The sequence below is a fragment of the Sus scrofa genome, chromosome 1 (genome assembly GCF_054392235.1).
Source record: "Sus scrofa isolate SSC_HxYL_T2T_F1_AM1 chromosome 1, Sscrofa_HxYL_maternal_Yorkshire_Landrace_v2.0, whole genome shotgun sequence".
Taxonomy (NCBI): domain Eukaryota; kingdom Metazoa; phylum Chordata; class Mammalia; order Artiodactyla; family Suidae; genus Sus; species Sus scrofa.
The window spans coordinates 206,842,503-206,858,019 of record NC_139383.1 but is presented as its reverse complement, the minus strand read 5'-3'; the positions used below and the strand labels follow the sequence as shown (position 1 = coordinate 206,858,019).

Sequence of the window (15,517 nt, the reverse complement as noted above, 5' to 3'; positions counted from 1 at the left end):
GGTCTCAGCATTTCCCTTTTGGCCCTACCCTGGGAGAGCTTCCTGCAAGAGTCTAATGCTTCTAAGACATCCCTCCAGGAGAGAAGGATTGTTCCAAGTTCATCACAGAAGGCTATGCTCTATCCTCTGAGACATTCAGAGGAGTAGACTCCCAATTTTTCTGACACTATTGGTCCATCTCCTGAGGCTCTATTCCTAAAAAAAATATGTGTGTGATTGTGTCACCAGCTTATCCCTTGTAGATGATTTACTGATTAGAGTTTAAAATCAAGATTAAAATAGATTTTTCTAGGCTGAAAGGGTGGACCAAATCCAAAAGATACCATTTCAAAACAGATAAATGTCAAGTTATGCTTTGGGGTTCAGTAAATAGACTATGTATGTTCAATGTGAGAGAGACCTTGTTTGTTGACAGTTCTAGTGAATGATGTCCAAGTTTTGGTGATTCACAAAATTCACAAGAGCCAACATGTGCTTTACTTGTTAAAAAGGTAATACATAAGCTGTAACAGTTTGCATTAGTAAAAACTTAAAAGTCCAAATTAGAGATGGTAATCACTTTAATCTACTGCTCAGAGCACAAACATTGAATGCTGAAGACATTAAGAAATTTGACAGCAAATATAGTGGGCAAGCAGGAAGGTAAGTGCTTTAGAAACCTTGTCTTAGGGAAGGAGAGGTGAAGGAGCAATGTTTTTATGGGTTTTCGTATAGAAGACACCAGAGGTTGACATTGTATTTTGCCAGGTCTAGCATCCAGGGGTGGAGGGAGTTGCATAAAAGAAAATTTTGGCTTTAGTGATGAAACTTTCTGAAAACTGGATCACTGTCCCTATAAGAAGTGAGCTCCCACACTGGGGAGGGTTCAGGCATAGGTTGGGTGATCCATAGTCTTTAGGAATGTGAAAAGAGGATCCTTTTCTACTATCTGTGGATCCTTACTGATTACTTAGCAGGTAAGGGGAAGGGTTCAGAAAAGCCCCCAAGATCTTTGCTCACTGAAATCAAACTGGATGTGTTTTCTGAATGTGGACCCAGAAGTAGTCACTTTACACTGAATTATAACATAATCAACATGCCTTAGGAGAAGAAAAAGCACACGCCCTTGTGCTATGATGACTCTCTTTTGAAGCCACTGCTCTATGAGGTGGAGCTCATCAAGAAGGTGGGAGGAGTTAGGAGTACAGATTGTGAAGCTCAAGTTAGGTGACCATAGGCAAGTTATTTTGTTCCTCTAAAGCACGGTTTTCTCATCTTTTACCTTTGAGAATGCTTTTTGCCCAGAGATAGTATAAGCATCAAGTGTGATAATTGCAGGTAAAGAAAGTAGCCAGCCAGTAAGAACTCTTAGTAAACGAAGCTGATGTAATCAAAAGAGAAGTGTTGTTCTGAGGACCACTGTAATACTTAATATTAGGTAAAGACCTGATTAAACCCACTTTCATGAGTATATCTTTTGTGTTTCACACCTAAAGGAAAAAGCTAGGTTTTATATAATCTGTATTATATTATTTACTCCAACAGTAAAAAATAGAATTTAAAAATCAAAATAAACGTAAATGTCTAAAAACATAATGTCAATTTCATTAATTGCTAAATTTAGTATGAATAAAATTTAGTATTTGAAAATAATCTGTAGGTTTAATTTTCCTCACTTTGCAAGAACTACTAAATAGTAATGATTATTGCCAAAAATAACGACTTGTGCAGTTGATGAGTTACTCATGGCCAAATGATTTTAACACTAAGAAGATGAAAAGGAAAAGGGAAGAAAGAACTTCCCATCAGAGGGAGCAGGGGGTATGAAACAGTGGGGCAAGCTCTGGGAGGTTGAATAAGTCTGGAATGTGAGGGGAGGTATTGAATTTAGGTTGGGTTCAGATCAGGAAGGGCCCCATAGGCTATCTTAAGTTATTTGTACCTCTTTGTGTACAATGTAGGAACTTAGTATGGTGTTTATTCTATCATTTCTGATTTATGACTTGGAAAATCCACTCTGATAATGGTGTAGAGCATGGATTGATGTGCCAGAGACTGTAGGCCTGGACCAATTTGGCTTCCCAACACTCCAGGAAGGCCTGGTTGAAGAGAGGAATTGGAAGTGTTTAGGAGGTGAAACTGTAGGGCTTTGGTGATTGGTTGTATATTGGAGGTTGTGAGAAAGGGAGAGGATAAGCATTGCTCCAGGCTTCTGGCTTGGGTAGTGGTGAATCATGGCACAAGGAACAGGTTGGCGATGGGCTGGGATGAAGCAAATCATTATTTTGTAAATATTGATTTTGAATTTCACGTTAAAGGGGGATAGTTAGCAAAATTTTGCTCTCTGGGGCTCAGAGGAAAAGAATTGAACAAGGGATTGAGACATAGAAATCTCTGTTGATGGTAAACTAAGCCATGGGCATGGATGTCTACCAAGATTTAAGTGAGAGGATGAGGAAAATCACATAGCCAAAAGTTCTATGAAGAAGCAGTCAGGGAGTTGGTAGGAGAAGCAAATCCAATCAGATTCCTCTCCTAGGATATCAGAGTATCAGTGTTGTGGTAGCTAAGGAGGGAGAGAGTTTAAAGAAGGTAAGATGGGGACAGCAGAGTGACAGCCTCTGGGCTTGGTGTGGGGGCCCAGACTGCAGGTGTGTGGTTTTACAGAGAGCCAGCTGCACTGATAGCTTTACGAAGCCAGAGCTGGAAGGGATGTCAGAGGATCAGCTGGCATCACTCCCAGCCTTCAGGAAAGGGAATGTCTAAAGTTGCCTCCCTTATTTCTGAATTTTAAACTGATAACCCAATTCCCACCGGTCTAGCCAGTGTATTCCTTACTTGCATTACACATGCAGAGCATTTTTCAGACCGAGCCTTGCCTGCTTGCCTCTACATCCCTCCCCCAAGGCCTCCTTTGTCCTGACCATCTTCCTCCTGCTATCCCTTCCCAAAGACTGCAGGGGCAGGTGTGGAGACAGGGATCTGCCAGATGAGCAGAGTCCTGACTCTTTTTAACACAGCTGGTGGTGAGAGCGGGGATATTCTCGCCTTGCTGTGCTGTGTCTACCATGGAACACATGGAGCAAAGAGAACAAACCTAAACATGAGCCAAAGGAGCCCATCAGGCAGCAACCTGAGGGGCACTGTTGGAGGCACTGTTGGCTTTCTGCTGGTCACAGCCCCCTGCCTGGGGCTTGACCAGTGAGGTGTATATGGCAGTCACACCCATCTCAGCAGATCTGTCAGCTTTCCCGCTTTTGTTAGAGGGTGATATCATGCTTCCTGGGGGGAGCGCTGGAAGACAATGCCGGGCCACTTGCCTTCAGATACAGTGGGCGGAGTCAGGAAGGCAGTATTGACATTGCCGGGCCAGGGGGGTACTCACTGCTCCAGCGGTCAGATGGTGAACCAGCTTAACCTTGGCACATAGCGCCTGGGTTGTGCAAGGCGTCTGGCTCCAGAGCCAAAGAGGACTCCACCCTGGGGACAGGAGTACTTCAGACATCTGGGAATCTGGGATGGGCTTTGAATTCCGATCCCTGTGTCAAAAACAACTGCAAAACAATAATAGTACCAGTAATAACAAAAATGACTGCCATAGGCTGAACATGTCTCTATGTGCCAAGTGTTTAACATGATTTGTAGTACCTCACAATGATCTTGTACCATTATTGTTTGTTCTTTTTAATAGATGGTGAAATTGAGGCTCACAGAAGTTGAGTGACCTAAGGTTAAAATGTAGTGGATATTCATTATTTTGGACTACCTGACATGCCTATTTTTCAAAAGCCTCTATGTTCTGTCCACTGTGGGACTGTCTGTCACTGGTCAGAGCACATGTTCATCTGATGACAACACTTGGTTCAGGTGAAGGAGCAGGGCCAGGTAGACTCCTCTCTGGGAATTGATGAGCAAGATGTCCTCTTTCTTTAGTGAGGTTGCTGTATACCTGGAGCTACCAGCTTCCTTGGGCACTTGAAGGAAGTTGATCTTTGGTAGGAGAGAATGAGGACCGTGACAGATGGAACAGAACCCAGACAGGCACTGTGAAGTTGTTTGAGCCCTGGGTCCAATGGTTTTATATGAGAGACCCCTCCCTGTTATGGGATCCACTTCGTTTGTTCTATTTTGAGTTGTTTTCTGTCTCTTGAAAATGAATAGTCCTGAGTGACCACACAATCTCAGTAGGAATGATGGAGGCAAGAGTTAAACTGAGAATTAATTGAACCCAAATCCTGGGCTCTTTAAAAAATGCTTCAGTGTGCTGTCTTCCAACTGATGTTTCATGGTCACCTCAGGTTTGTTCCCAGAAAATGAAACAGATAACAATACTTTTTCACATAGTTTGGGGGAAAGATTTTTAAAAGATACTACTTAAAAGTACTTAGTGTGGCGTGAGTACATGACGAGCACTCAATAAAAATCAGATGTTCCAAACTGTTTCCTTATATATAAATTTGGGGGCACTTATGTCTCTTTATGCCAGTCTTTTCAAAGCACATCTCCAACCATGAGGGATGGCAACTCATATTCCATGCAGATGGAGCTCCCCAACTTCTATTGGTATAACTCAACATTGGTGCCCTAAGCCTGGCCTTGTCTTAAGGACAAGGAGAGAAAAAACTGAGAGCTGTGCATTCTTGGAATTTTGCTAAAAATCTGGAGTGTCTGTTGGAGGAATTCCTTCCCATGGCCCTACCAGCTGGCAGGATGATGCTCCTGATTTTTCTCCTACCATCTCCCAATTTCTTTTCATAGGTCTTGACCATTCAGACTCTGAGTTGCTTTGCCCTAGATTGTTTCCACCTTATCTTTCCCAAACCTATTAATTCCTAGTTCTTGAACATTTACTGTGGAATTGTCAACTCAAAGTGCAGCATGCTTCACTTCAGACCAAGCTCATTACTGGATTTTTGCACCCATCCTGGAGTATATGTGTATGCAGGTGTGTGTGACAATAGCTCTGCCCCCTTTTACCACCATCTTTCCTGTAAGTCCTCCTGCTCTTAGTCTCACTTCCTCTTTGTGTCTAGCGCTTCTTGAATCTGGAAAGCACTTTTTAATTTTCTGGTGTCATTTAAATACCCACCTATTTCACTAATCATTGTTACCACTGGAATCAAAGTGCAAGTTGGTGGTCGTAGTTAGTTGTGGCCAGCAGGTTTTCAGGGCTGGGCTTTGCCTACCTCACCAGGCTCTTCCCAGCCCCTCACAGTACAGCACGGGTATATTCCAGTTATACTAGGCTCTTTTTGGTCCCCAAACCTACACCCTCAAGCCTCCAAGCATTTGTGTATGCTGTCTCTTCTGCTGCCCAGAATGCCCTCTTCACTTTCTCTTCTTCACCTATTTGACTTTGTGCTTTGAGGTTTAGCTGAAGTGTCATTTCTTCCAAGAATTCTTCGCAGACCTTCTTGTGTGGATTAGGGCCCTGCTTTCACCTGAATTCCACCAAAAAAAATGTGGCCTGAGGCAAAGGCATGTGTGCAATTAGACTGTTTGGGAAATGATCCCAGGCAGCAAGAGTGAGGGACTAGGGGTACAGAAGCCCACAGCATGTATTATTGCGTTGGCTGCTGCTACAAACACCTGGTGCTTCAGACCATCTGAGGAACCTTATAAAATGAGACTCAGAACTATTCACCTAGGAAGGAAAAGGGGAAGCTTTCATCCATTGCTCTCCTCCTCTTCGTTCAAGGGTCATAGAGATGTAAGAAGCTAATAAGTTACTGCTGGTGTCCTATGCTGTTGTGCCAGAGAAAGTCCCAGGGAGAAAGTAAGATCTCCTCCCATGGGCTCTGGGTGAGCTACTGTGAGACTACACCCGTTCAGGGCTGCTGGAGGCCTGCTCAGGAGTGGCTGAGGATGCAGGTAGAGAAGCACTGGAGGAGTTCCCGTCATGGTGCAGTGGTTAACGAATCCGACTAGGAACTATGAGGTTGCGGGTTCGATCCCTGCCCTTGCTCAGCGGGTTAATGATCCGGCATTGCCATGAGCTGTGGTGTGGGTCGTGGACGTGGCTTGGATCCTGCGTTGCTGTGGCTCTGGCATGGGCTGGCAGCTATAGCTCCGATTAGACCCCTGGCCTGGGAAACTCCATATGCCGCGGGAGCAGCCCAAGAAATGGCAAAAAGACCCCCCCCCCCCAAAAAAAAGCACTGGAATGGGGAAGATTTGTATTGGTGCCCAAGAGGTGTTGGATACAGGCACCCTTGTGCTTGTGTTTGCCATCACACTTAGAATATTAAATTATAGTTTATAGTTTACTTGATGGTTTGTCCACTAGGCTATGGGCTGTATTTGGCAATTCATATTCTCAGCACCAGACATACTATGCTTGCAGGCAGAGAAACACTTTAATAAATTTAAATAAATGGTTTTGTATTGGATTAAATGTTCTGACCCAGTGCTTCCCTAAGTGTGTGACATATAATCCTGCTAGCCTGAAAGATGGTTCTATGTGGGGCTTGGAAGAATGTTTTTAATTGTTACATTATCTCTATATTGTGTATAGAGATATATGTGTATATCATATATGTGTATATCAATCATGTAATTTCATGAATATTCTGGAATTATATAAATAAGAGTGTTAATTCAAAGAGAATGGTTAATAGCATAATTGTACAGGTCTCATGTACACTCAGCAAGAATCATGAAAATGATGTATAAATTCAGTTTGAGAGACACTGTTCTAAAAGACTGAAGGAGCTAATCCTTTTTAGAACCCTGTGTTTTGTGCATTCAAATGAAAATTAGACAAGTAATTTGGGCATGTAATTAATACATTTACCTCTTTGGGTATATTGAGCATTTCTCAAAAAAGGCACAGCTGTCATCCAGCAAACTAGTGGGCAATGCCTACCAGTGGAGGGACAGATAGGTTTGTTCTATGCTGTCATTCAAGATAACATTTATGGACCCCTTTGTATGTTCTGGGAATCTGCTAGGCATTGGAGTTACAAGCATGGTTAAGGGAGGAATCTGACCTCATGTGGCTTTTAGTCTGGTAGATGAGCAGCTCTGCTCTGTTAGAGGCAGACAGTGGACATTGGGAGCATCAGGGCTGGAGGGAGACATCCTGGAAGAAAATAGGAGTCTCACCAAGAGGGTTATATTTGAGAAGGAGTAGTAGGATTATACTTTGTGGAAAATTGGGAACCAAAGTGAGGAGGAGAGACATTCTAGGCAGAGGGAAAAGCATGAAAAATAAGACATGAGGAGTTTAAGAAATGTTTGTGCAGTAGTTCTGTGTGACTACATTCTAGGGTACAGGGAATAAAACTGGGAGGATGGGCTGGGAAGAAGATGTCTTGGTTTGAGGTTGGCTGAGTGGGCAGGGCTAGAGAACTGTGAGAGCTGACGGGATAAGGGATGAAGCTGTGTGAGGAAAGGCGATTGCCCAAGAAGAGGATAGAGGGTAGATCTGGGAGCACCTGTGTCAAGGGGTGATATGGGTAGAGGAAGAGGAAACTGAAGGCATTCAGAGACAAGCCAGAGAAGGAGAGAGTTTCAACGTCATCAAAATTTATAGAGTCAGGCAGCAGAGAGGCTGGCAATTAGACATTATTGCAAAGCGCTTTTAGTGGATGGGCAAGGCTTGGTTTGAAGAGTAAGGGGGAGGTGAGGAAGTGGAGTAAGTAAGCATAGATTCCTTTCTAAGTGATGTCCCATGTCATGGAAGGTTCCTGTCTCCATATGCTTTTCTGTAAGCTTGATTATAGGGTGATCTGGTAGAAGGGGTAAGGTCCTCTCTGCCGTTCTTGGCTCCAGGTGCTAGGAGGATACTTGAAGGAAGTAGGGAAGGACCACTTCCATCACAGACACTGTCCCCTTCTCATGGACGTGGTCCCCAAATTGCCTGAATTAGAGAATTATTTTTGTTTCACAATACATGATAATAGAGGTAGACAGAGGAGTCACACACTGTTACCTGTAGTAAGGAGTATTAGAATGGTCAAAGGCTCAAAAGATTATCTAGTTCAGTGTTTTGGAATTGTCTTCACAGAATATTAATCTAGGAGAATCATCAAATCCTTTTTTTTAATTGAGTATCATGTGGAGTTAATGTTCACTACCTCAAATGCTGATTTGATTCAACTTGCTTATTTAACAGATACTGACACCTAGGCCTAGGGAGTTCAGCACTTTGCTCAGACTCGCTCAGCTCATTGGAGGCTGTTTCTTCACTCTAATAGAAAGTGCAGAAGTGAATATAAATTAGAACTTAATGCATGTACTTTTTGGTCAGGTTTCCTGGGCTTGCATTCCAGTCTTATCATTTTGTTGGTTAGTTGTTGCTATGTAACAAACCACTCCCAACACCCAATGGCTAAACCAACATTTATTATTCCTCACATGTCTTTGTGTGATTTGTGGCTTGGCTGATCTGTGCTGAACACAGCCCTGAGGTTCTGCTGCAGTTTGCAGCACCTGGCACAGCAGAGCTTCTTACTGCCAGTGTGTGGGTTGTTTGGGTGACTCTGCTCACATGTATCTCATTCTTCTTGGATCAGCAGATTACCCAGGGGGTGTTATACTAATGGTGATGTTAGAAACACAAGAGAACTAAGTAGAAACAAGTAAACAAGTGAGTCTTTTTAAGGCCTAAGTCTGAACTAGTACACTGCTACTCCCAATGTCAAGGTCTGGCAACTAACTATGCTCTGCCAATGAGGAGCCCAAAGTGAGGGTGTGATGCAAGGAAGCTTGAAGAGTTGGGGCCAACAATTTGATCTACTACATCCACTTGTGCTGTGGTGCAACTTACTTGACTTCATCTGTTAAATAGGCATCATAATAGCGCCTACTTCTTGGGGCTTTTTTGGGGGATGGGTAGTAAATGAATTAGTTAATGTAAACCATTTAGAACAACACTTGAATTTAGAAAACCCCAGGTAAATGTTAATATTGTTACTAATTTTCTCTACCCACTCATTGCCACCCATGCATGAGTGAGGATATTTGGGGTCTTTGGCCCTAGAGAGGCTATGGAAGAGTTAGGGTTGACTTTACCAATTGGCTGTTGATCAGCTGTTTTCCACCAGCAGAAGGGCTCAAAGGAGAGACCTTCTGAAGATCCCCCAAATTGCTCATTTATAAATTCCTTTCTTTCTCTTATAAGCGCTTCTAAGGCCTTTGGCAGCATGGGCTGGCTTTATGCTGCCTTGTTCTCCCAGCCAGCCCCCTTCCTGCTGTATATCTCATACCCAGAGTCAGCAGTGCTTTTCACACAAACCATCTGCCAAGAGGTGTGGAACTGGAGCCAGGAACAGAAGACAGCTATAGAAGCTTGGCCATATTCGGAGGCCTGTAGTAATCTCACGACAGTCCTAGACACAGCTCTGACCACTGAGTGACTCTAGAGTACATAAACCGTCAGCAGAGTGTGATTCCAATGTGACTAATATATAAATTCTGCCAGCTGCTTCTGGAATCAAACAAAAAGCAGTGTTGTTGCCAGCTGGGAAAAAAAAAAATCACCATTAATTGCATCACTGTCTTCCCATTAAGGCTGGGGAGAGCCAGTGACTCAGGCTAACTTCAGCTAGAGGCCCTCTTCCTCTCCTAGAGGTCACTTTCTAATGGAACTCATGGCTTATGGAACTCATGGCCCCCCACGAAGCCTACCTTCCACCCTAACCAGGTAGTGTTATCAGCACAGACTCTGGGGGTGGATGAATCTGAGCTGGAGCCCAAGTCAGCAATGTGATAGCTGTGTGACCTTGGGCAAGTCATTTCACCTTCTTACAAAACGGGGGTAATAATTTTTTTATAGGAAAGCTTTTTTATTTTTTATTTTATTTATTTGTTTATTTATTTATTTATTTATTTATTTATTTATTTATTTATTTATTCTTTGACTGTGCTTGTGTGCATGTAGAATTTTTTGGGCCAGAGATCAAACATCTGCCACAGGAGTGACCAGAGCCACAATAGTGACAATGCCAGATCTTTAACCCATTGAGTCACCAGGGAACTCCTGGGGATAATAATGTTACCTACAATAGAGAGTTGTTACATGATGTAAGTAGGTTGAATGCTTATCAAAGTGTAGGTTCATAAAAAATACTGCATAAATATTAGCAATCATTATCTCTTCTTCTTTTTTTTTTTTTTGGCTTTTGCCATTTGTTGGGCCGCTCCTGCGGCATATGGAGGCTCCCAGGCTAGGGGTCTAATCGGAGCTGTTGACGCCAGCCTACACCAGAGCCACAGCAACGCAGGATTTGAGCCGCGTCTGCGACCTACACCACAGCTCACGGCAACGCCGGATCGTTAACCCGCTGAGCGGATGGTTAACCCGCTGAGCAAGGCCAGGGATCGAATCTGCAACCTCATGGTTCCTAGTCAGATTCGTTAACCACTGCGCCACAACGGGAACTCCCATTATCTCTTCTATATCCTTATGCCACTAGCTGTGGCTCCTATGAGAACCCTGTCTCTAATAAGCTGTATAAGTACCACTCTGCTCAGTTCCATCCCATTTTAACATATCTCATTCCTTCCTAGCCCATTCTATTTTATAAATATTTTTTGAGCTCCTACTCTGTGCCTATTACTGGGCCAGCAAACATAAAGATGAATAAAATAAAATCTGTGCTGCTATGGAGGTTACTGTTGGGGTGTGAGCTGCGGATCAACAGATAGTAAGATACTTGTTATTCACAGTAGTTGTGTTCTATGAACCACAAACAAGGGGTTAGATTTCTGCAAGCTGCAAAATTTTTGTCAACTGATCAATATATAACCCAGTTTTGGGTGTGTTTCTGTTTAAAGATAAATCATTTAATGTATTTGGCTGGTTCATTTACATGGGACTTGTGGCCAACAGCACTATAACTTTCTGCCTGAACAGAGCTGTTCTAATACATATTTTCTCCATAAACTTCCTTGTGCTTAGAACACCAGATAGCATTTCAACACTATGTTGGGGGGGCATTTTAAATGGTGAAATTGTCAACCAAAAGCACACAAAGAGGTGAAAAAGTGGCATCAAATATACCAAAGGACACTGCTTAACAGTATGAAAGCCAAGTAGAGTGATACCTTGTTTCACCTCAGTTGGGACCAGATTACTTAGGGTTTCCCCTGTTCTGTGCAGGTGTTCAAATGACCCAAAAGCAATGTGAATAATGATTTTGAGGTTATAAATAAAGTGTTCGCAAATTCATGGATATGGAATCAACATATAATGAGTATAGACTATTTATACACATGATTAAACTACTCAACTGCAATAAAGTTTCCATAGGAGTAGGGGCAAGGCACAGGGGAGAGTGACGGATTCAGTCTGGAGCAATCAGGGTCCTCTGACTAGAATTAGACTTTCAAATGCAGAGGGATGTTTCTGACAGCAGGCAGCAGAGATGAAAGCATGGCAAGATGAAAGCATGTGGTTAGGTGCTGCCAGATCAGCCAATTTGGGGCTAGTTGTGGGAGGGATTTCTGCCTCCAGCACTGTACTATAGAGCCCAGATTGGACTGCATGGTCTTCAGCCAGCCTCTTCTTACCAACATCCATTTTGAAGCAAGACTTAGCACTCTGAGATGTCAAACAAAGGTAAAATAATCCAGCTCTGTAGTGTCAGCAAGTAACAGTTTTTGGTGGGTCAAAGAAGTTGATTGTATGGTATAGTGTGCAAAACTTAAATTTGCAATAGATGTCTCTCTGTTGCTCTAGCTAAATTCCTCTCCAGCTCCCAGCTACCTCATTTTTCTTCTCTGCCTCCCATTGCCTCTGCTACTCCAGACAATTCTACTTTCACTATTCTTTGCATATACCACTTGGCAAAACGAAAGCCAGCTAGATATCCAGCCCCTTGTGGAGTCTTAGCAGAGGTTCTGTATTGTTAGAGTACCGCTTCAGGAGTTTCCACTCTACCCACCATTATCCACTTCAAGGGGCTTTTCCAAATATTCACCCAGTAAAATATTTCCTCCATGTTTTGGGTAAGCACTAAAGATGTACAAAGACCCAGATGAGTTACTATTGCCTCTCCTGCTCATTCCTCATGAAGAATTTTCTCATCTTGGACACGTGATCCATGGTTTCTGCAGTTTTTAAAGAGCCTAGTCCAGACTCTAGCCACAGTAGACAGTGAAAAAATGAATAGATTTCTGCTAATCTGATGATTTGGGGAAAGGATAAATTTTTGTAATGTTTTCTTCTACAAGATTAATACATAATTTTAATTATTGTAGTTTTATGTATTTCAGAGCAAAATTTTGTAGTTTTCATCACATTTCTAAACATTTCTTCCTAATAGTTCTCATTAAAATCCCCAAAGATATTGTTTTCAAAACTTAACAAAATAATTACAGATTTTATCTTGAAGAATGAGTAGGAAGAATGGTTGAGAAGGTTCTGTAAAAAAAGAGTAATGTCTTGGGAATAGTTCTATGAAATGTAAAGATAGAATATAATAATGTAATAATGGTGGAATACAGTCCAAGAGTATGGACACACATCAACAGACTCGGAAGGTCAGAACCAGACCTGTGTTTATATAAAATTTTAATATCCTATAAAGGACACAAATCAGTGGGGAAAGGAATAATAGTTCTGGGAAAATTAGTTTTTGGTTTGGAAAAAAGAACTGTTTAAAAAACCCATCTGTTACTATACACCAAAGTAAATTACAAATGGATTAAATAGTAAATGTTAAAAAAATCAAGCCATCAAAAGAGGATAGAAATGAAGGATTGACTTTTCATATGGAAAAGGCCTTTTTAGGTTTAAAAACAATGGAAGAAACCATAAGAATAAAAATCAACAATGTAGCCACATAAATATGTAAAATGTTAATCTAACAATAAGCAAAATTAAAAGGCAAAGAGCAAAATGCAAATACATGCAACAAATATGGCATATAAGAGATTAAAGTATTTCCATAAAAGAAGCTCATTGAAATTCATAGAAAAATATCAAAACGTCAATATAAAAGAGGAAGAAATAATTCATAAAAGGAGGGAATACAAATGGCTAATAAGCATGTAGAAAAGTTTGCCCTCTAAACTGAGATTAAATCAAAATAAGATACCATTTTTCTTCTTAGCAGGTTACAAACCTGACTAACATCCATGAGGATGCTGGTTTGATTCCTGGTCTCTCTCAGTGCGTTGGGGATCCATCATTGCTGTGAGCTGTGATGTAGGTCGCAGATGTGGCTCAACCCCACTTTGCTGTAGCTGTGGTGTAGGCCGGCAGTTGCAGCTCTGATTTGACCGCTAGTCTGGGAAGCATATGCCACAGGTGCAGCACTAAAGAGAACAACAACAAACAAACAAAAACACAAAAAAGCAAAAAATAAGATACTATTTTTTCTTTATCAAATTAGCGTATTAGCAAAGATTAAAAGGCAAGTGAGAATACTTAATTATACATGACTGGGGTTGGTGAAACGTTCATTCTCATACACTATAAGTTTTTAGACAGAAATTTGGCAATATAAATCAATGCTATAAGATATGAAATATTATAAGATTAAGTAAAAAGTCAAGATATGAAATTGTATTTGGTTTTTATAGTCGGGAAAAATTATGTTTATGTTGGTTTCTATAGTTTCTCTCTATATTTGTTCTGGGGAAAAAAAGGATATACATCAAAATGTTAACAAGAGTAATAATGTTCCTTTCTAGCCATTTCACCCTTCTCACTGTGTTCGGATAGGCCTGATCTGGTGTTTAAAGAAGGATTTCATGATGAGGAGATATATTTTAAAATAATTTATATTCTGAATGTTCTAAAAGGACCATTACATATTAGTTTTGTAATTTTAGAGATACTCTTTGTTGATGTTTTTATTCTTAAATCATTATCACCTATCAGGATAAAAATAAATATAAAGGACCTATATTTATCAAGACTGCTATCTATTTTTAGCACATAAAATATTTATTACTGTAAAGATATTAGTTAATGTGTGAAAAGAGATTGCAGAGACAGTGCCTTCCTTGGACATTTTTATTGGGACATGCAAATGGCTTATTGAAATAAGACCAGGCTAGACAGTGAGAAATGTTTTCTTTCACTGTATTCAGTTGATTTTTAAAGTTTGAGAATAAAAACTACAGATTAAAATTCTGAGTAGTTTCAAATTATGGCATTTGCTTTAGCTTCCTTAAAATGTATATTTTTGTTATTACAAAAATAACTCATATTCATGTGAAAAAATTTGGATACCCATAAAAACATTTAAAAAGATACAGCCACTAGAGTTAACTAGAGATGCTTCTTAATGATATACCATATATTTTATCTGTGTGTGAATGTGAGTGTGTGTGTGTGTGTGTGTATACACACAGAGAAAGATTTGGTTGTTTGGTTTTAACATCTGCTAGTTATTGTCTTTAAACATAAACTCAGTTGTGCAAGTTCCCTTTTATTGTGGGAACTGAAAGAAAAAAAATAATGGTTTCAGTCACAGGATCATTGACTGTAAACCAGAAGGGACCTCATGGAAAGTGAGATAGAGGAGCTAATTTAGGTCTTCTGATGCTGCCATATTATAATCTAGTTATATCCAAAACAAATGCTTTCCTCTTATCCTTGGATCTCCTCTCATCACTTAGTCTTAACCCTGAGGATTCAGAGAAGTGTGAGGGATGAGTGTAAGTATCAGAAATGGGGTTAGAGTGTCATACACACACTCATTGTTAGTAAAGAAAAGCTATTATTAATAAAGAAAAGAGGCATGGCTTTTCTTTAGAGTCATGAAATAGTGGGAATGTCCAAAATGCTCTGTATCAAAAGGCGTCTTTCAACATGGTGTGACTTCTGGCTCTGTGTCTTAGGCTTTCCTGTCACCATCTTCCTTATCGACCTCAAGAGCCACAGTCAACTGAAATTGAATAGACTGAGGACTGCGGCCCACCACTGCCCCCTACAATCTTTCTCTTGGGCTTCCTTTGTTATTTAGTGGCTCTGTGGCATGTTCAAATCTGAGAGGCTGTGTCCTCAGCTTATTGCTGCTCTTTAGTATTTGTATCCAAACTAATTACCTGAGTATACCCAATATTCTGTGAATCTCCCATTAGACTAGAGGCTGGTTGCTTTCACACTTGTGTTATAAAGCTCTGGGGGCTCCATGGAGGGACCATGCATAGGCTCATGAGGGTGTAGATTGCCTGATGGTCTCTGGGCCCTATGCCTCCCCTCATCCCAACTTCAATCAGAGCGATTTTATTTAGTTAACACATCATCTTCTATGTAATATTACATTTGCTAAAAAGGTGTCTATGTTTATACAAAAGCACGTTAGGGAACCATTGCCATAAATTGTATGATTTCCTCTGGCAAAGACAGCCCAGATCTGAGAGTAATAGATGGGTATCCTGTATGAGGAATTATTGGCTAAGCCAATAGTGGTTTCAAGTACAGTTCTTTGTTTTCTCATTTTTTTTAAGATTTTTATTTTTTCTATTATAGTTGATTTACAGTGTTCTGTCAATTTCTGCTGTACACCAGAGTGATCAATACAGTTTTTTAAATTGAAGTATGAGCTGTGAAAAGCTGATTTGCTGCTCTTATTTGCTG

At 40.9% G+C, this 15,517-nt stretch overlaps 1 protein-coding gene across 7 annotated transcripts in view; it reads left to right on the top strand.

Annotated features, from left to right (window-relative positions):
- The window catches only part of TEK (TEK receptor tyrosine kinase), a 112,439-nt gene that overhangs the window by 2,734 nt on the left and 94,188 nt on the right, over positions 1–15,517 (top strand). The window lies entirely within an intron of this gene.